The sequence below is a fragment of the Aotus nancymaae genome, unplaced genomic scaffold (genome assembly GCF_030222135.1).
Source record: "Aotus nancymaae isolate 86718 unplaced genomic scaffold, 86718_ANA_hifiasm-v0.15.2.pri h1tg000033l, whole genome shotgun sequence".
Taxonomy (NCBI): domain Eukaryota; kingdom Metazoa; phylum Chordata; class Mammalia; order Primates; family Aotidae; genus Aotus; species Aotus nancymaae.
In genome coordinates, this window is record NW_026988447.1 from 1,509,199 (window position 1) to 1,532,274 (window position 23,076).

Below are 23,076 nucleotides of genomic sequence, written 5' to 3' on the forward strand. Positions count from 1 at the left end.
TGAGAAGATCAAGGTACAAGCATTGAAGAAACTAGGACATAAGACAGAAAGGACCCACCGTTTTCTATCTCAAGCAAACTCTCTTCAATGAAAATGTGGTCACTGATGGGTTCCAATCCATTTTCACACAATTTTGTGGTTCCTTTCCTTCCTGAAATGTCTGTGTGTTGTGCTTATCTCCACACTGATGGTGACTATTCACCTGGTCTCAACCACAAGACCTCTTTGTATACTAATATAGTTAGAGGCTAAATGCAGCTAGGGAAACTTAGACAAACTCTGCAACTATCTGTCTCAAGTGTCAATTCCAAACCCCAGACAACCATCTTTGTTTAGTGGTCAAGAGAGGGACCACACTGATTCCAGAACCCTCAGAGAGCTGCTTGTCATTATACAGGCATCGTGTGAAGACATATGATTTATATTGTGTATGCCACTTTTGTTCAAATTGACTGCATTACAAAGTTACATTATTACAAAATCTGTTGAATTTTAAACTAAAAATAATTATAAGGCACGTGTCTTGCACAATTGAAATCAGACAATCCTTGCCTCTAAGTAAAATGTTTGAGGAGGTTTATATCACACTTAATGAAACAGCTTCTTATTTCTGAAGAGATTTCTTAGACTTTTGACCAAAAGCAGAGAAACTGAAAGATGAATCATTTCTAGAAAACAAACTTTTCCATGGTGCTACATTTGTGTGTGTGTGTGAATTCCACTGATAACAGTAATAAATTTCTTTAATCAAAACAGCATGTATTAAAAAATAAGATGCCATAAAAATAAATATTAGAACAGTTAAATTTTATCAAACACTTATGCAAACGTAAAATATTTTTGCACACTGTAAATTTCAATACAATATACATTACATTAACTACATTACAACTTTTGAAAGGTGAAAGAAATAAAAATAATTGCTTCTAACACACGTAATCCCAATGTGTTGATAATAACTTGATCTGCATTGTCCAATTCATTTGCTTGGTGTTTGGGTGCATCCTTTAGCAAAACAAGCATGTCTCACTCCATCATTAGCACAGAGGATTTTGTAAGTGAAATAATAAACATATAAAAAATTACTTTAATATTTGCCTCAAGGGGGGAGCTTACAGTTCGTCTTGCAGATCCTTTGTGATTTCAAGCCATTCCAAGCTAATGCTCTGATGCCATTCCTTATACAGATCCCGAATTATAAAACTCTGGAACCAAGTCGATGAGTTATTATACTTCCATGCCACTTTCTTTTCTGGTGCTCTTTGAAATCCACAGTGTAGACTGGTTTGGACTAGTTTTTGTTCTTCCTTTACTGAAAAACATAAGAAAAAATATGTTTAGTTCCTAAAACCTCTTATTAAACTAAGCATGTCTTGAAGGGAAATATCTCAGACAATTATTTATGAAAGAGCCCTTCTCCTCTCAGTAGTATATTTTCCCATTCTTACAAAAAATTCTAGATTATTCAAATATGTGAAGATGGCAAACAGTTTTTGTGAATTATGGAGAAAACAAAACACATCTTTTCCTGTTGGATCTTTCCTAACTTAGAATTCATTATTTTTGTTTTGGTTGTTGTTCTTTTAATTTGTTTATTGCCATAGGTTATGGGGAACAGGTGGTGTTTAGTAACATGAGTAAGTTTTTAGTGGTGATTTGTGAAATTTCGTGGCACCCATCACCTGGTTAGTATACACTGTGCCCAATTTGTAGTCTTTCATCCCTCACCCCCTTCTCACCCTTTTCCCTGAGTCCCCAAAGTCCATTGTGTCATTCTTATGCCTTTGCATCCTCATAGCTTAGCTCCCACGTATGAGTGAGAATATATGCTGTTTGGTTTTCCATTCCTGTATACTTCACTTAGATTAATAGTCTCCAATCTCATCCAGGTCGCTGTGAATGCCATTAATTCAGTCCTTTGTATGGCTGAGTAGTATTCTACCATATAAATATACCACAAATTCTTTATCCACTCAACATTTAGGTTGGTTCCACACATACAAACATGTGCCTGACACAATATTAAAAATTTCTGTTTTATTCACTACTTAAAAACCTTTATTTTCTTTGATCAATTATTTTGGAAGTCTTCTGTCACTAATGTCTGTTGAATTCAATGCCAAATTATCAAAACAATGTTATTATACTACGTGTAAGGATGCGTCTATTCCCCTCGTCCCGTCCGTTCTCCAGTCTTGCACCTAAGTCACTTGATTTCTGGAAGCTTACTGGTGCCTCAGTCTCTGAAACTAATGTGGTTCAGTAGCAGGTTCGGGCTTTGGTAACTTAACGGTATCTGAGTTCCTCCAGATCTGAGAGACAACTGCACCCTTGTCAGATTTGGAATTCTGGCCCACATTTCCAGCCTGTGTCTAGGGTTCTGCTATCTTCTGTCCTCCCATAAAATGGTAACTTTTCAGGCACCTGCAGAAGTTATCTGTTCCTGAGTTTACCCAAGTCATTCTCTTTATTTTATTATATGATTTTTTGAGGTGGAGTCTCACTCTGTCACCCGGTTGGAGTGCTATGGTGCGATCTCAGCTCATTGCAACCTCCCCCTCCCGGGTTCAAGCGATTCCTCTGCTTCAACCTCCCAAGTAGCTGGGATTACAGGCACCAGCACCACACCAGGCTAATTTTTGTATTTTTAGTAGAGATGAGGTTTCGCTATGTTAGCCAGGCTGGTCTCAAACTCCCAACCTCAGGTGATCCGCCCAAGTTGTTCTCTACTAGATGCCCTGTCAAAATCTAGATTTCTTTGGGCTGGTTTCCTCAGGATAATCTTTTGCCTGGAACAAAAGTGTTTGTGTGTCCCAGTTCACCGTGTTGTGCACTTACTTGCTCCCTGACCACCCCAGCCCCGGTTCCCAGCATCTGCCTCAGTCCTCACAGGCTTCTCCTCATCTTCTCCTCTCCATCCACCAGACATTGCAGAATTCCCTCAAAGATAGAAAACAACTATTTCTAAACACACCTGACCATTACTCTTTTAAACTATTGCTTAATTCACTTAGATTTAACCATTTTTATTATGAATAAAATATTATGTCCAAATTTTACGGTTTGTGAGTTCTCATCCAAATAAGTAAGATCAACACAAGTTTATTCTACCAAGTCATCTAACATCGATGATGTTAATAAGCCAAGAAAGTTTATTAAAAGCACAAAATGTTCTGAGTGGTAAAAAAAAAAAAATTACTAATGTGGCTTTTGTGTAGAATTAGTATTTCATTTAAGGATTACTACCCCATAAGGAGGCTGAGGGTGGTGGCTCATGCCTGTAATCCTAGCACCATGGGAGGCTGAGGTGGGCAGATCATTTGGGGTCAGAAGTTCAAGACCAGCATGACCAATATGGTGAAACGATCTCTACTAAAAATACAACAATTAGCCAGATATGGTGGTGCGTGCCTGTAGTTCCAGCTACTTGGGAGGCTGAGACAGGAAAACTGCTTGAACCCGGGAGGCAGAGGTTGCAGTGAGCCAAGACTGCACCATTGCATTCCAGCCTAGGCAACAGAGTGTAACTCAATCTTAAAAAAAAAAAAAAAAAAGAATTACCACCCTGTAAGGAAACAAGAATTATTTTGAACAGTACATGGAATGATAGAAACCATTGTGTCCACCAGATTGGAATTTAAACTTTCTGCAAGGTACCCAGATAATAATGGAATAGACTCTTTGATGAAGTTTCTCCTTGCTTTCCTGGAAGAAAGAAAAAGGGGAGGATCTAAGAACAAATGAATTCAGTACTACAATTAATCACAGCATCTGGAGGTGCTGTGTTTTGGTTTATGTTCTCACTCTGAGAATTTCAAACAAGTGAAAACTCCACAGATCTTTAAGCTGTAAAAGCCTGGGAGAGATTTTCGAATGAATAGAATCACCACTATAATATACTACTTGGAAGAAAGGAAGCGAATAAGGAAGCAGTTACTTGGCACTTTAATGACTTTTACTTTATAAAGAGGAAGATATGAATAAAAAGTTCAAATCATCTTTTCAAGCACATTTGCTACTTTCAGGTCTTCCATAGCAGTTTGGCTGGAAGGAAGGATTTATGTCAAATTCTCCCTCTGTTTCACTCCTTTCCACAACATTAAATCATCTTTCCATCTATAGTCTTAGAAATCAGAGCAAGAAATTACATATTTACTGTTCTTTTATTCTATACAAAATACAAAAAGAAAAATTTTTTTTTTTTTTTAGAGAGTCTCACTTTTATTGCCCAGGCTGGAGTATAGCAGCATGATCTTTGACTCACTGCAACCTCCACCTTCTGGGCTCAAGTGATTCTCCTGCCTTGGCCTACCAAGTAGCTGAGATTACAGTCACACACCATCAAGCCTGGCTAATTTTTGTATCTTTGTAGTAGAGGTAAGGTTTCACGATGTTGGCCAGGTTGGTCTCAAACTCCTGACCTCAGGTGATCTGCCCACCTTGGCCTCCTTAAGTGCTGGGATTACAGGCCTGAGCCACCTCATCTAGCCCAAAAAATATTTTAACTGTGATCCACATATACTAGAACTCCAAAAGGACACAAAGTATAATATTAATTCACCAGGCTTTATTTATCATTACTCAAAATGTTTTACTTCAACATCCAGCTAGTTACAGTTTGGATTCTTTGGAAAATTTATGTGAATCATTTAAAACTGACATCTACTTAATTTTTTTCTGGGTCTTTTGTTACTTGATGGGTTCTTTGGGGTTTATTTCAGAAAAAGAAGGAGACGCAGAAAGGTCAAAAAGAAAAATGAATTTGTTTGCAGGTTTTCCTGATGGGGGTAGTCTCTTGACCAGTTCTTAGTTAAACCACTCAGACAAAGATGTCTACTTTATTCTGGAAAATATGCTCTTTTATAAACAGAACAGCTTTTCTTTTTCTTCTTTTGACACGTTTACATGTCATTTTCATTTGAAAATGAAAAAAAATTATTTAATTTTTTTCATTTTTATTAAAAAATTGACACACATGGAAAAACTTCTCTAACTCAAGGTTATGAGTAAGCAGATACAAAAGTCATAATATTCCCCCAGAAAACCTGCTGGTAAAATACAGGATTTTATTTCAAGATACCTGCCAAAAAGTGGCCTATTTTAACCACTGTATTTTATTTCCTATTCTTAAAAGATCTTTATGAAATAAAATAGAAACCTGTAGCTTGAATTTTGAAAAGTAATACAAAGTGAACCTACAAACATCAAGTCTTACATATAGCTTGATGTCTAGATTGAAAAGTTCAGCATTAATTCTTTTATTTCATAAACAAGAAACAATATAGTGTAGTGCATATGTTGGAAGTTTACAAATATTCAAATTTCAGATTCACCTTAAACACTAGCTACGGGACCCGAGGCAGAACAGGTAACCCATCTAAGACACCATCTGCTCAGCTGAGAAATACAAACAGAAGGGTAACTGCTTAATAAGGCTTGTGAAGATTAAATGATACATTAATTCTGTAATCAATGTATATCTTATTAGATGTATGTGTAGGATTGTATGTGCAGGGTTTCTTAAGGCATATTAAAATATAATTAACTTTATACTAATAGTTTGAAAACATTTCTGAAAACCTATTTAAAGTTTTTCAAATTGTCTCTACATGTGTTAGTTATTCACCTTTCATGTAGCATCTGGAAGCAACAGGTTCCAAAAGCAGCCAGCATCAGTAAGAGCAGCGGTGTTGTTACAACAACATAAATCAGGTTGGGAATTATATCTACAAAATCAAACAGTCTTCGTGTGAAAAGATAGTTGAGGAAGAATTCTAACACAAAAATTTGTAAGAATGTTTCAAAAAAAAAAGAAGGTGAAGTTGAGTTCTCACTAAATTGATCCCAAAGTTCTTCTCAAAATGTTGACAAATCTAATGAAATAATTGACAGTCCTGTACCACATAGTGACATTGCAGGCAGTGATGCACCACACGAGACAGTGGGCCTGGAAGGTTACAATGGAGCTCCCCTGTATAGCTGCACCATCTTTTATAGTTCATATCCCATTTTATGCATTTCTATGCTTAGATAGGTTTTGAGAGATACCGTTGTGTTACAGTTGTCTACAGCATCAGTACAGTAACATGCTGCAGGGGTTTGTAGTCTAGAAGAAATAGGCCATATCAAATAGCCTAGTGCATAGTCAGCTGTATGATCTAGGTTTAAGTACACTCTACGATGTTCCAACAATGACAAAATCACCTAATGGTGCCTTTCTCAGAACATGTCCCCATTGTTAAGTGGTACGTAACTATTCATGTTCTGGTAAAAATTAAAAACAGAGCTTTACTGAACTGAAAATTGAATTGTACTGATCTGTAGTGGTATCAGACTCTTCCAATTTGATATCCATACCTCCAAAACTATTATTAAATCAGCAATTCAGACATGGACTAGCTTTCACAATATATTAATAATCTTAGGTAACTCATTTCATTATTCCTTCTCAATCATTACTTACAAAAATAAGTGCTTATTAAAAATAATTATTATTAATATTATTGTGGATATATTGGATATATCATTACCTAGCCAATAAGCTTAGTGCTATGATTATACACTAGTCACTGGGATTAAAATGAAATATGTAAATATTAACTGATGATACAGTAATGACTCAGAGACACAAGACTCCAGTGGCACAAAGACTTGATCTTAATTAAATTCTAAAATGAATTATTTTTTAATCCTGTTCCATAACATTTGATAATGCTAGATGTTCTTAGTAAAATTAAAAAACTGTGACACCAAAATCCCATACAACTTAAAATTACTTTAGTAAACATTTGTTCAATTTCATAAGAGAAAACATGTTTCCAATGTGATTATTTACCGATTTTTTTCTTTTTTGAGACAAAGTCTTGCTCTGTCTCCCAGGCTGAAGTGCAATGGTGCAATCTCGGCTCACTGCAACCTCCACTTCCTGGGTTCTAGCGATTATCCTGCCTCAGCCTCCCAAGAAGCCATGCTTACAGGCACCTGCTACCATGCCCAGCTAATTTTTATATTTTTTTAGTAGAGACAGGGCTTTGCCATGTTGACCAGGTTGGTCTCAAACTTCTGACCTCAGGTGACCCACCTGCCTTGGCCTCCCAAAGTGCTGGGATTACAGGTGTAAGCCACCGTGCCTGGCCTACTGACCTTTTTAATTACTTTTAGATGTTCTGAATGGTTTTAAAACCAGGCACCTGAAAAGTGAAAAGCACTGAGCCTTAATATCATGTCTATGCAAGAAAAGCAAATTGAAGAACTATGCATTTAGCTTGCAAATTAAAAGTCATCATCATGACTAATCTAAATAATTCTGGTCAAAGTGGACCAGATGTGTAGATAAAGCTTTCCACTGAAATGCACATCACTTCATTTGTTAACAGAAGACAAACTCATGAGGTCCAACAATAGGGTATCTGAGCAATAATTTGCTGTTTCCACCCACTCTTGTTTGACTTCAAGCAATTTGAGGATTCAACCAATCTCTAGACATGTGTCAGCACACCTTGGTTTGCTCTCCACTGAATGTGCCAATTTGCATCATGACACCTACGTTAGAGAAGTTTCTTGTAGACCCAAAGTTGTTTTTGTTGATGTTGGTGGTGTTTTTATCGTTGTTGTTTGTTTGAGACAGGGTCTCACTCTGTTACCCACTCTGGACTGTGGTGTCATGATCACTGCTCATTGCAGCCTCAGCTTCCCAGCGTCAGGTGATTCTCCCACCTTAGCTTCCCAGTAGCTAGGAATACAGGTGTGCACCACCATGCCAGGCTAGTGTTTTGTATTTTTGTAGAGATGGGGTCTTGACAGGTTACTCAGGAGTCTTGAATTCCTGGGCTCAAGTGATCCCCCTGCCTCAGCCTCCCAAATTGCTGGGATCACAGTGGCGTGAGCCACTGTGCCCAGCCAGATCCAAATTTTCACGTGGATCACATAGTTTAGTAACACTTTAAAGAAAACCAAACAGATTTTTCTATTCAAATACTAGCTTAACATAATTTTTTCTAATCTAGTTCAAAAGTAACTTTCCATAGTACCAAACTCAGTGCACCACTTCCCCAGGCAAGAAAAGTTTCACTGGAGTCAACATGAAGCAGCGTTTGAAAGTGCAGTTCAGTTCTTGATGAAGTTAAAGACACATGAAGTAATTACCTGCTTCAGTAACAACCACATTTTGATGGGTGTCTCCTGGTTGATTTGTAAGATAAGGCTTTCCTACAGGTGCTGTTGGATTAATCTCTGTAAATAATAAGTATCAGCATCATATATGATGATTAAATAAGAGAATTGAAAACATATATGAATATGAATGTTTATTATAAAACCATAAAAATATACTTTTGATTTCTGAACATCTTACAGCTAATAAAACATATTCTGAATTTATATTTACATGAAATTACCTATCTTTGATAACATTTAAATATATTTGAATAAACATTTAATTATCTTTGAATAAAAGATGCACTTGATACATTCTCCCTTGAAACTCCAAACTCCATTCAGCAATTAACAGTGGGTCTGTGCTGACGGCAGCCTGCTGCAGGCAATAATGGTAGACCAGGAACAAAGTTCAGCTAGGATAAACAAAAATTGGTAAGTTGAAGAGTGTGATATACTCAATGCAATTCAGAGACAAAAAAGATAATTTCTTTAGTAATATCAGTGTATTATTTAGGGTTTCCCTTGCGATAATAATCAGATGACTGTATGTGGATTGCATTTGGAATTGATTCAAGCCACAATGTTCTAAGGCATATTTCTGTTCTGCACATACAATGCCATCCTTAGATTTGCTCTTCAAGAGTGTCTACTGTTAAAAATAATAATAATATTGAATTAAAGCCTGCAAATTTCTTTCAGTAGTTTTATAGATGTCTCTTCTATTGACACACGCTTTGTTTTTGATTGGTTTTCTAACTTTTACTTTAAGTCCAGGGGTACATGTGCAGAATGTGCAGGTTTGTTACATGGGTGAACATGTGCCATGGTGGTTTGCTGCACAGGTCATCCCATCACCTAAGTATTAAGCCCAGCATCCGTTACCTATTCAGTATCCATTAACTATTCTTCCTGATTCTTTTCTTCCTGCCACACAATTTAAAATTGTTGACATTTCTTGTCACAATTTGGTATTGCTCTATTTTCTATTTTTATTTTCCTTAAGGAACTATTTGTTAAATTAATAATTCAATGAAAGTAAATGGAATTATTATTAAAAACCTGTGCATTTGTTAGCATTTGTTCCAAAAGTGTAATTTTCTGCTTACTTTTGTCAATTGAAATAAGAACACATGTAACATCTTATATAGTTTTTAGGATACAAAAGAATTTTAATTTAATGTTTACCATTATTACATTGTCTTAGAATGTCATAGAGTCTCCCTTTGTTGGAAGTTTGACCGTATACCATCCTGTAGTAATATTTGTTACTCTTCTATACAGATTTTACCCTGACATCTTAATAGCCTCCTCTGATTCAGTCCTAAACTATACCTGCTCTTCTGGAGTATTTAGTCACCCTATGCCTACTCAATTGGCATTTTTTAACGAATAATATAAATATTATGCAAAATATCACTAAAACTCAAGCAGTGATTACATAACCAAGGAATTTAATCTAACCAACATCCTTACAAAGCAGACACTAAGCTCAAGGAAGGTTAACTAAGTAGGAAAAAAAAGGTTAAATCATGAAATAAAAAGTTGAAATCCTGAGCGCATTAATAAGACCAACAGTAAACCTGTGAATGTGGGTCAAAATAATAACTACATAAAAATATTTTAATCAATACAGATTATTTGAATATTTGGGTAGAATGTAGAAGATAAAAAAGAATAATTTGATATCTTAAATGCTCTTGCATGAGTAATATAAACCTAGTAATGTAAACAAGAAAAGAAGATTGTAAGATTTATAGTGTTCTAAATAATGGCATAAGTTTGAATGCAAAACTTAAATTATATATAATACAATGAAGGGTCAAATAATTGATCTGTGAACTCAAAAGAAAGGAGAAGGCAACAATAATGTGATATTAAGAATAACGTATAATATTGTATTTGTTTTATTCAATAGTTTTAAGTACATAGAATGTCACAAATTAAAAATATCAGAGAATTTCAACTTTATACTTCTCCAAGAGAAAAATAAAGGACATAAGTGTGTAACAGACTCAGCTTTGCAAAGGCTTCCAGGAGGGTAATGATGGGTTTAGCAACCAAGGTGTTTAAAGAATAAACTCACCAGGGATGTAAAAAGTTGCCCAATACACTCAAGAGCAGGTTAAATCTAAGAGAAGGGTAAGTCTAATCCAAATAAACCTTTGTGCTTTATGCTATTATGAGAAAAAGAATAATGTAATTTCAAGAGAATAATGGAAGCAGCAGTACTCAACTATAATTACCTTCTGTGAACACATATTATGAGTTCAAGAAGACACCCCTTCAGAAGAGTTAAAATGACACAAACACTGGGGAGAAAAACAGCTAAGAGATCTCAAAGCCTAAGGATCTAACTTGACTTTCTCAGATGATTTAAAAAAATGGGTCCATGGAGTTTTTATTAATCTCTCTTTCAGTCAAATATCTATATCCAGATGATCTGCCCCATTCAAAGTAATTCAAAATTTACCATATTTTAATCTAGAACCCACGCCAGTATAGCCCAAGTCAATGTAATCTTCCCATTTGCTGCATATGACAAGTAGTGGGAGATTTCAAAAGAAAGCTGACTGAGGAGGCATATTTCAAGAATGGGAATCATAGGGAGAACAAGCCACATCTTCCCACTTTTTTCCACGATGGGGCAATGAGCTATGATAGTCTTATTTTCACTCAGTACCACAGGTCAAGTATTATACCATAAATGATAAGCAAATTATCCAGGAGAAAGTGTGTTCTTCTCTTAAATTCATGAGATAAAGAACTGCTGCTCACGTGTGCAAGTCTACAGGTGCTTTGGTAACTTACACCTACTTCCCACGTTATAGTAACTGTTTAAAATAATTTAAAATAGATATTTATTGTTTATAAAATCTATTTACAAAAATCAAATTATTTTTAAAGTTAGAAATGATTATTTTCTCTTAAAGACACCACTTCTTCAGATGTTTGTATTTACTCTCTTCTTTGAGCTCATTGCGGAGTTTGCTCTACAGGATATGATAGGTTTCAGTACACAAGTGATATGACAAGCTGAAGGTAATTTTCTATTTCACAGCAGAAAAACAAAAAGAGCCAAAGGTAGTGAAAATTAAAGACAAAACTTAATATAATGAAATATGCACAAAATCTTGTATACCTTCTTTTGCTACAGCTTACCTGGTTCACACTTGCAAATACAACTGGGCTTCATGTTGCACCTGTCATCATTCCACTGGTAAAGGTAGCGACCCCCAAGGCCAAGATTGGCAGTTGGTTGGTGATACATCACAACACACTTTTCACTTCCACAGGAAGGTTCATCTGTGCACCAGTTTCTGCAAACAGAGTAACACAAACACTCAGATATAAGCCTCCTAAGTGATTCTTCTTCTTCTACTCTTGACATCCTCTACAGGCAACAGAGTCCTCTCCCCACCTTGTGGAGTTCCCCAGAGCACCTGTCAACTGCTCAGGATCCATACTCACCAGTACTGTGAACTGCTTCCATCAGACCACTGGTAGAGATCCTGGCAGGCACTAGAAGTTTGCCCATTTCCACTCCTCCAAAGCCCTATCCAGAAATCGCCATCAGAAATCCCTGTTCCAGGTTTTGTCAAATTTTGCAACATGCTCTCTATTAACTTCTGTTCTGCTTCATTCTCAAAGCTGAGGAGGACTCCTCCCTCACTCTCACAAGCCAGGCGCACCTCCTGAAAGCTCACTCGGCTGGACAGTTCATGGAGGTAGGCCATTTTGTCGCAGGGATGCTTGAAGTCAGCAAAACACACCTTTCAGCCTGAAAAAGAAAAAAAAAGATGCCAATATATTGATAATCTGAACTCTATTTGTAACACCACTAAACCAAAATTTAAGAACCAACGCTTCTCCCACTGAATTATTTCATAAAGTTTATTTTCTAGCCTATTGTTTGCATTTGTAAAAGCAAATTGATTCCCTAGTAAACTTGGAACATAAACTTTTAAACCCAGTACTTCAAGAAACGTTTGTTAAGGGAAGTTATAACTCTTCTGGCTTAGATTTTATAAACCAATTCGCATAGGAAATGAAAACAGCTAAAAGAATTTCAGGAGCGTATATTAAAGTGAGCTAAAACTTTATGAAAGAAGAACAACTCATAAACCGATTTAGTTATCAAAACAAGTAAAGTAAAATGAAACAGTTTTATATAAGGTGTTCTGAAAGAGATACACAGTGGCAAATTTAAGGTATAAATATTTGCTTTTATTTTGTATACCCAAAAGCAAATCTATCAACATTGAAAGTTTAAAGAGGACAGAATGAAGGTAATTGGTAGTATTAACTAATTAGTATAATATTACATTGGAAGTGACAGAGTTGATTTCTAAAGTACTCATTATCTCTGAAAAAAATCTCATTACCAGTTTTTTGAGTATTTTCTGGGGGCTTCTGGGGAGATATTTTGTGTAAATTCCAATTCCTAGGACAATGTCTTCTCTCATTTTACAAAGATAACTCTGATAAGTGATCAATTGCAAATAAAAACTCCCAGCTATGAACATAGAGAAATAAGCACTTTTTTAAAAAAGAAATATATTTTAAATGTGAAAAAATGATGGCTTAGAAAACAGTGGAACAAATATATCACGAAATAAAGGAGCTAGTAATATCTTATCAATGGCTAACTAGTGTTGATGTCTCTCAATTTGGATGGAGACCTAAATAGGCTGAAATTTGGCCAAACTGGTCTTTCAAAGACAGTTAAATAATTAGCTGGAAACAAGGTAATAAACATTTTGCAAACTTGAGAACAAATTATTTGTCAGCTTTAGAGGCTCTACTTACATATTAACACATATGAAATAACAATGGCTTCCTCTCATTTAAACTTAAAAGATTCCATTAGTTCCTTTATGAGTTTGAAAGTAATATTACATTTTTAAACCTTCCCTAACTCAGAATTTTATTAAACTTAAATACAAATTTATTTAAATTTACCTTTCTCTGTAGTTAATCTTACTACTGGTGGTTTTGTTGCGTATTTCTTCAGGAATAAAGATTAGGATGAACAAAATATCCAAAATCTATGAATAAATACATACCTACTCTAAATTTGAAAGTGAAGCTTACAATCTATTTTTTATTTTAAACCTGTATTTTAAAGGTTTTTATATTACAGGATTCAGTTTAACCACCTATCCTGACATCTATTGACTATGTACACTATATACTATACACAATAAAGTCGTTATGTGTAGTATACTGAAAATCAATTTGTTTTAAAATATTAGACAGAACCACAAAAAAAAAGCTTAAAAGAATTTTTGAGACCTCATAATGGAATTCTGCTCTAATAACATTTGTGAAATCTTAAACACATAGGCAAAAAGAGTTTGAAAAAAATCTCAAAACTAAATTTTACATACCTCTACATGAAGTGGTGTGAATTTTCCTAATAACCTAGTGAAATAACTGTAAATATTCATGATCATATCAAGTCATAATAAAGTCATGTATATTTATATTTACATATATATGTCAGAGAAAGAAAGAGAAAAGAGGGAAGGAAGGAAGGAGGGAGGGAGGAGGAAAGGAAAGAGAGAGAAAAAAGAAAGAAGGAAGGAAGGAAAGATAGAAAAGAAAAAGGAAGAAAGAGAGAGAAAGAAGGAAGGAAAGAAAAAAAGGAAAGAGGTCAAGAATACTATGATGTATAGGATTTATCTAGCTCTACCAGCAATAGATTTTCTATTGTTCTATTGTCCACACTCATCCTTGTCTACCACTAAGAATGTAGGCCGAAATTATAGACAATCTCCAGAATGATCATTCTGGCTTGTTTTGGTTTTCACCGCTTCTACTTTTATTCACCTCTGGTGTCTGCTGTCAACTTTTTAAACTGCCAAGAATCCCTCTCTGTTGCAATTTCTTATGCCCAAACTGCTTTCCATAGCCGCTTCTACTTTCTCAGTCTCCCCCTCTATTTTAGCTTAGATTTGGACTTGGAAAATAGACTATCTATTACTTGTGTAAAATTAAGACAAATTACTTTATGCTAAGAGATTACAACATCGTTTCACTGCTTTCTTACAATTCATCTCCATTAATATTATTCTTGTTGGTATTTGTGGCCTTTTCTACTATGTATTTAGTTTTGTAGCCTACCAATAGAAGTTGTCGGTAGTCACAGATTTGTGGGGGTGGGGGAGATTCTTGTATTTAAGTACTGGCAAGAAAAAAAGCATTCAAACTTTGTACTGTAATTACAGTACATCACACTGAGCCAGTGTATCATATCCATCCCCTTCTGGAGTCAGCAATTCATGACCTATGATGACACTCAGAGGTAGAAAGGCTCAGAAATCAGTTGAAGGTCACTAACTTCTCAACAGTGTTCGAGTGATAGGCATTCAATATCTTGACACAAACTGAGAACGCCTATCATAAAATAGTAGTTCTGGCAATGCAAGCAGGCCAAGAGTTGTTTCCCTGTCTCGTTAACCGTGATCTGGACCCAGGAACAGTGCACTGAAAAAGGTGAACAAATTAACAGGCTGCCGAAATAATTAATTAAAAATAACATGAGTATGAATGACAATGGGAAATGAGTTGGAGGGAATTCAGGAGGACACATCAGTCTGAAAATACACATTCTTTGAGAGATGATCATGAAAGTCCCAATGGTTGACTCTGAAAATTAATGTATTATTTTTAAAATAGCTGAAGATTTTATTAGGTTTTGTGATGATTTTGTCATTTAAAATGGTTGTTCTCAGTCAGAGTTTAACAATACCATTAAGCCTATATTTTAGTGCCTGTATTTTAGAAGCAAGCTGTTTCCATTTTCACCTACTACATCCTTTACGTAGTTCTAAGTGTCCAAATATATCTTAATTACATTCCCTTAAGTTTTCAACTTGTTCAATTTTTCACTCCAAGAGTTTTCTGCCTTGGATTTTATACCAGCACTTTTTAAATATCAAATTTGTCCAAAAAGATTGTTTTGCAAGATGTCTAAAATGTCATATTAAAAAAAAAAGAGTAGCCAGACCTTTTAGTGGGTAACAAGTGTTATATGTAACAAAGCCCCACACATTCAGGGGATTCCTGGGTATGACGCATATGCTAAAAGTCACTGTTCATTATCTCTGATTCATTAAAAAATAAACGCAACACAGATTTATTCATGATCATACAAAAATGGTGAAATGAATTAACTCACTTATAACGTTAAGATAGCATTTCTAATTAAATGCATGACAGCCTTAGGTTTCATGTGGAAATTTCTAACACCATTATGTTAGTTTATATAGATATAATAATAGTAATTATCATCATCATCTATGGGCAGGGATTATATTTAAAAGAATGAACAATCAATACTGTGCAGACCCTGGATAACAGCCAGCTTGACACGTTCTGTGCCAGGCCATGTCTCTGGCTGTGGATAATGGAGCAGTCCTCAGGTCCTGCTTCAGGGAGTGGAGACTGTGATGCCTGCACAGCAGGGAGACTCTCAGGGCATCCAGACAGCAGCCCATTGACAACTGGAACAGATACGTTAACTCTAAAGTTTGATCATCAGCTGTATCTAGAGTTTGAACTGAAAAGTCACTAACAGTTCAGATCTAGCAAGGCATTTTTCAGGAAATTATAAATATATTGCACAATTTGTATGGTTTATATACAATCAGTTAAAGCTGACACTGTGAATTTCTTTACATTCAATTCTATTTTATTACTGATTTCCACCTTAGCGTGCAAATTCGGTCCAAGTTGCAGCAAAATCAGCAGAAGCAGCAGCTATCGAACCTCTCACCGCTATTTCAGCTGATCACATTTGGCCACTAATGCAGTGAAACTACAACCGCTGGGAAACAAACGTTGACCTAATTCCCAGAAAAGATTTGTTACTGCAGATCTTCTGGAGGAAACTTTCCCACTTCTGCAAAAGCCAATCTTCCTAGAGAACAATTACAATTCCCTCTTTTCTAATTATGGAGATAACATGGAGAATTTCTCTGTCTCTTATTTTCAAATGTGACGTTCAGATAAAATCTTCCACCAACATTTTATGGGATAGGTATTCAGAGAACCATAGAATGAGTTCTATTACACTAAGGTTACATTTATGCTAACTATAAATTACTACATGTCAACTAGCACCTGTAGTTGAAAACATCCTTTAATGGTGGGCTTATCTATAAGAAAGAGAAAAGATCTACCCAGGATTCTACAAACACATTGAGAAATAAAATTCAAAATAAATTCTCTACAAGTATATTTAATAAAATACAAGATAATTTATTTCCTAGATGTGCACTAGGAGCTAATTTTTAAATCTAAAAAGTATTTAAATATGTAAGTTTTTCTGCACTGAATTTTTTAACATTTAAGTTCACGGGTACATACACAGGATGTGCAGGTTTGTTACATAGGTAAACGCGTGTCATGGAGGTTTCTTGTACAGATTGCACTGAATTTTTATAGAAATATCATATAGAATATTTTCTTATATATAAAAGAGACTTTTTAAAATAAAATATATAAATTATTTTATGTATTAAAATATTTATTTTATATAATAAATATTCATCTTTATTGGTTTCACACACACAGCTACATAAATAAACAGGCCTTTTTATTTAGACAAAGTTACGATTATTAACATTCCTATCACTGTCACAACAAAAATTTCATCACTATTTCCGTGAATAAGTAGATTATTTTTGTCTTTTACCTTATACATTAAAATTTCGATAGAGCTAACTATTGGCAGAGGTTTAAATGCTTTTGGCAATGATATAAAAGTTGGGCCAAACTCATGCAGGCATGGTAGCTGCTTTTTCTTTTGAATAGAAAGGATCTATAATTTGGTTGTCTTATTGCTTATATTTATTTACTTTCTGACAGTTGAGTGCTCAGTTAGTTATGAAAATAATAAATATTTTCTTATGTCTCACACTGTACTTATATATTATCAATATTAGATGAGCGTCGAATTTATATCACACTTTTCAATAAAAATATAAAGGATGTATCACAAATTCCTACTGTTCAATTATGATCTGCCATGAGTTGCAAAAAAAAGTAAAAAAGAACATCCACATGGTAAATATTCCCTAAACCAGAATGACCTTAGAATGTTTTATTAGAATCACATAAGATATTTTTTCATAATTTCTTTTTTTTTTTTTTTTTTTTTTTATTTGTGACAGAGTTTCACTCTGGTTACCCAGGCTGGAGTGCAATGGCACGATCTCGGCTCACCGTAACCTCCGTCTCCTGGGTTCAGGCAATTCTCCTGCCTCAACCTCCTGAGTAGCTGGGATTACAGGCACGCGCCACCATGCCCAGCTAATTTTTTTGTATTTTTAGTAGAGACGGGGTTTCACCATGTTGACCAGGATGGTCTCGATCTCTTGACCTTGTGATCCACCCGCCTCGGCCTCCCAAAGTGTTGGGATTACAGGCGTGAGCCACCGCACCCGGCCCCATAATTTCTTCTTATCCCCCTCACAATCACACTGAGAAATATGTTGATACTACTATGCAAGGCCGGTGACACCAATGCCAGCACTTTTGAACTAAAAAGACAAGGACTGGTATTCATTTTAAGTGTTCTGCTTTCAGCATTCAATATTATACCAACTTCCTAAAATTTTTTCTTATAAAGAAAGAGTTTTATTATAATAAACTTTTATTTTTACAATACAGATTTTATAATGCACTTAATTGCATAGTGCGCTATAACTGGAATGCGTTCTCTCACTTTAATAAACAAAACTAAATCTGTAGGTTGTGGTCATTTTATAATGGTGGCAGCAGCAGCAAGCCCTGCTTCTCCAGTTGGAAAATGCCATAAGCTTTCTGAGAAGAGGATGAGACTATTTTTTAAAAAATTCACAATATTTTTTAGAGTAAGTCAAGTATCAGTGTGACTTAAGAGTTCATGTAGCCAATCAGAATGAATTAGCTTTGAAACCAAACTCTACATTTAAATTGTGGGTACTTGGGATTATTTAATCTCCCAAAGCATGTTTTCTTACTTAAATAATGAGACCAGTGATGAGTTTTGTAGAAATAATGATTCTAATAATACAGGCCTGAAATTTAGCAATAATTTAGAGTGCAACACCTCACTTCCACCAGAATCCATGCTTTGGGATAAATTAGGAGAAGGTGACCTCTCCTGGTGAGAGATGGCAGAAAGGTCCCCCTTATAGACTGTTCAACTAGAAAAAGTTGATTTTGCCTCCAGGAGGCCTGAGCTCCAGGGACTGGGTTTGCCAAGCTCAATTCCTTCTTCTATCTTTTGGCATGTACCTCGGCACAGTGCACAACCTGCACAACTGTGTTTGAACTTTTTTAATATTCCTAGCAATCCCATGACAAAGGTCTTATCCGTTTTCAAAATGAGGCAAAATGGGCAGACAATAGCTGACTAATTTGCCCACATTTACACAGCTCACAAGTGCTGAAGCTGAGGTTTGGCACCAGGCCATCTGACTCTACAGTCCATGCCTTTACCAGATATCTCTGCTGTCTCCATATGTCTCAAATCTAATATAAAGGTGAAATATTTCATGAACAAAAGGGATTTATGAATACATGCACTGTGCACGTTGTCTATGTCAGAATCATTAGCATTAATCTGTTATTCATTATTTAGTGACTAATATATGCAAGAGTTTGTGCCCTGAGAGCTTGTTTCTAAACAGGTTCAGATTTTCTGTTACAAATATTTAAATAAGAATTAATGTTGCCTCCATCTCAGATTTTCAAACCATATACATCTTTCAGAATTTTTTCCCTAGTCTTTTTATTTTCCAAAATAAAACTATGTCCAAATTGAATGCGTTCCCCATTACAAAGAGGACAGCTTTAGCCAAGCTGCCATCCTGTGTTATGTCATTAGGAATATGTTAAAACAATGAAGCACTCTCGCCTCGCAGTTGCACACATCCGTCTACTTGTATGTGCGTGCCTGACACAGAACGTTGTTGTAAATAGTAAAAAGCGTTTGTGAGTGCATCTTCTGAATTTTTATCTTGGACTCCTTTATATAATGCTGCTTGTTTTCTAAAGGTAATGTAACAGATATTTCCATCTTCAGGAAAAATTATAAAAATAAAACCATAAAATGATAACAAACGGCAGTTAAAGAATAATGGCTATGATAAACGGTTAGTTTATTAAATGACTGGTAATAAGATTAAATTGTTCCTTTCATGCCCAAGAGATATTAAAGTAATTGCAACTTTGAAAACTGCACTGTCATCATTTTATGTTTTTGATGATGTCATAGAATAGTTCCATAGGCTGAGATATGTTCCTCAGTTTTTCTTGTATCTCCCTTGCTATTATATTATATTATGTTATGTTATATTATATATTAATCTATGTGCTACTGTTCACCACCCATGCATTTGTAATATTCTGTGGTATCTGCACGACAAGAAGAGAGGTCTCTAAGTCACCCAGTCTCCTAAATAAAATGTGTGCCAGTTTTAATAAAGATAACTAGCATATGTTAAAGTGTTCTGGAGAAATCTGGAAGTGCCATGAAATACTCCTAATGTCATTTTGCAGCAAAAAAAGATTGGGGATCACTGCTATGCACACTACAAAGAAAAAGAAAAAAAAAAAAGAAACACATTATTTGAAAACACTTCAATTGTTTCAAATTATCACTTGTGCTTCCAACATACCCTCCCAACTTAGAGAACTGAATTTTGAATCCTTCATATTCATCCTTATGCCTACAAGTAAAATCTTTTTACCTTTGTCCTAAAGAAGACAGCATTACTCACTAGTCACTTCACAAAATTAAATGATTGCAGCTCCCACAGACATTCTCTACACATCTGTGCATAGTAAGAAATTAGTACAGGTCTAAGCGCCTAAAAGTAGTTTCCAAGTTAATATCATAAATTCAATAAATAGGCTTTGATTACTATCATCATGTCACATATTACTTTACATTTTCATACATCAAAATAAGCATGACCATTGACCTAGAAAAAATACTTCTGTATTACTACTAGATGCCACTAAATCTTATCGGTCAGATTATGATGACCAAGTTGTTTGAAATGCCATTTCTTGCTAAAATATATCCACTTTATTTTTTTTTTATTTTTTTATTTTTTTGAGACGGAGTTTCGCTCATTACCCAGGCTGGAGTGCAATGGCGCGATCTCGGCTCACCGCAACCTCCGCCTCCTGGGTTCAGGCAATTCTCCTGCCTCAGCCTCCTGAGTAGCTGGGATTACAGGCACACGCCACCATGCTCAGCTAATTTTTGTATTTTTAGTAGAGACGGGGTTTCACCGTGTTGACCAGGATGGTCTTGATCTCTTGACCTCGTGATCCACCCGCCTCGGCCTCCCAAAGTGCTGGGATTACAGGCTTGAGCCACCGCGCCCGGCCTCCACTTTATTTTTAAGTAATACTCTACACTTTAGAAAAGGTGATGTATTTAAAAGTATTGGAAAGTATCTTATTGAATATTTTAAAGTATTAAAGATAATTTCTGTGGAGAATTATTTTGTGTCTATCTTTTTTTCTGGAGTAAGTGATTATTTGAGTATCCTACATAGAAGTTCTAAGTTGTTGCACTGAAACTTAACAAATAGAAATATATTCCATATGTGGTCAGTATGTTCCTGCTAACAGCCCCAAAGAGGCTCTTACACTTCAGTAAAGATTTGGTGAATGGTCCCAAGTGGCATGAAAAAACTGATGCACCAATTCAAAACTTACATTGACCAGGTAGACAATAGATCCATCAGAAACTATTACTACAAAAATGTCAGGCTTTAGGCTGCTGTGTTCTCCAGCCATTGTGGTTAAAATATATCTTTTCTAAAAATTAGTCTTCAAAGAACAAATGTTACAAATCAATTTACAGATAGTTAAATTTCAATGTGAATTTAATGACCAAAGACAGTTGAATTATTAATAAGAAAAACATAACTAATTATTTTGATATCAAATAAACATCATCATTTATGCTAAATCAAATAGATCATGTTCAGTTAATTAGAAATTTTCCAGATGTCATCTACAAGATGACTATAAATACATAATAAGAAAACATAACAAAAGGTTTGGAAAAAATTATGTACTCACAGAACACAAAATACACCTCTTCAACAATTTTTTAAGCTCTGTTTTTACTTTAGATATTATTTTGTCTCCCTTGCGATTGTTGAGGCCTAGGAACAAGGTATATCTGAAGGATATTATTTAGGTCAATGATGTTTGTTTAAAAACAAAAACACTTATGTTCAAAGCATGGTCTCTGCTGTTCATTCAGTTGCATGAATAATTCTGATAAACACAAAGACAGTCAGATAAGTAATTTACACAATCAGATGAATCTGATTGAACTTTTTCTTTGCAGCTAAATTAGGGAGGAAAAGGATCTAATATCACAGATTCTGAAAATTCTGAAAAAATGTAGAGTGATTGGTAACTACACATTTAAAAATTATATTCTGAAACTGCAGAACATCACAAATTGCTAAGGGGAAGATCAGTAACAATTAAGCTTCATATGTCAATGTCTAGAGGTCTGGCTTCACAACTGAATTAGTTGCTGTCATCTGTCATCCATTTCTACATCTAGTGACACCTGTTGTATAGATGTACAAAAGTGAAAAGGACTATTTGTGCTTTTTATGTTTGAAAAAAAAAACTTTCACCTTGAAAACACATATATCTAACAAATACTGCAATGTTTCAAAGAGCATAGCAAGAGATTTCTATAAAGTGCAGTTATGTTCCGCCTTCATGTGAGGCCCTGATCACATTCATCCTAGGCCACTGAGAATATGTATCCTTTTGAAGAGACCTTCGCAAAAAGTAACGGAGAGTAGATGCAATATAAATTGTTACACAATAGGACAGTGAGAGTCAAAAAAAGAAAAATCAAAGAAAACCTGGGAAGCTTGCCAATTTTGATCCATTTCCCATGCACTGACCTGACAGACCTAATTGTGCACCTACTGTGTGCCAAACCTGCAGTCATTACCAAGTATACCTCGGCCCAACTCCAGCTGACTTCATTTTCTGGGAAGTCCCCAACTTGGAACGAAGTGTGTAAAGGAAAACCATCTACACACACGAGCACACTCCAGGTCCTCGCCAGTAGTCCTGCTGAGAACAAAGACTGGATGCCCAGGCATCCGGAGGCGACCCACGGCGAACTGATCTGGTCTCAGAAATCATCCGAGTGAACACGGTGCAGGGACCAAAGTCCAGTCAGAGCCACAGAGGGTGGCATTTCTGCGGTGGCTCTTCTGTCTCTGGGTTCCCTCTGCCTCCGCCCTACCCCACCCCCTCTGCAGGTACTGAGCCCTACCCTTTGACCAACTCACTCACAAACAAAGTGGAAATCACTCCAGAAAAAGGCTGTGCCGCTCCCGATGAAGCAGAAGCTCGCTCCGCGGAGACTTAGGCAAGCGCTTCACAAAAATTTAAACTTTTCTGCGAGTGTGTTACGAGAGAGAGGAGAGTAGCAAAATCAATTTCTTCCCGCCTCCTCCCGGGCCCTCACACTGTCCAGGTTTCAAACGCCCCGGAGACCCTCCGCCCGAGGACAGGCTGCCCCGCCGCGCCCCGTGGTCCCCTCTCCCAGCCCGTCCTCCGGGAGGACGGCCCGTGACTCACCGCTGACCACCCGGCGGCAGAAGGCTCCGTGGCCGCAGAGCAGCGCGGCGCCCGGCAACAGCGAGACCACGCGGCTCATCGCGGCGCGGTGGCAGCAGCAGGTGTTGCGTGGAGCGAGGGCGGCCTCTGCCTGGGGCGCAGCCCGCGGCTCTGACTCCGCAGCCTCCCTGCCTCCCTGCTGGGCCCTACTCCCGCCGCCGGAGCCCAGCTGCCCGAACCCCTGCGCGCATCGCCTTTGGCCGGGCCCTGCCGCCGGCCGCGCCTGTGCCGCGCCTAGATGCGGCG

At 36.4% G+C, this 23,076-nt stretch overlaps 1 pseudogene; it reads right to left on the reverse strand.

Moving 5' to 3' along the window:
- Window positions 1-438: 438 nt before the first annotated feature.
- On the reverse strand, window positions 439-22,870 carry LOC135277778 (chondrolectin-like; annotated as a pseudogene).
- Between the last annotated feature and the right edge of the window lie 206 nt (window positions 22,871-23,076).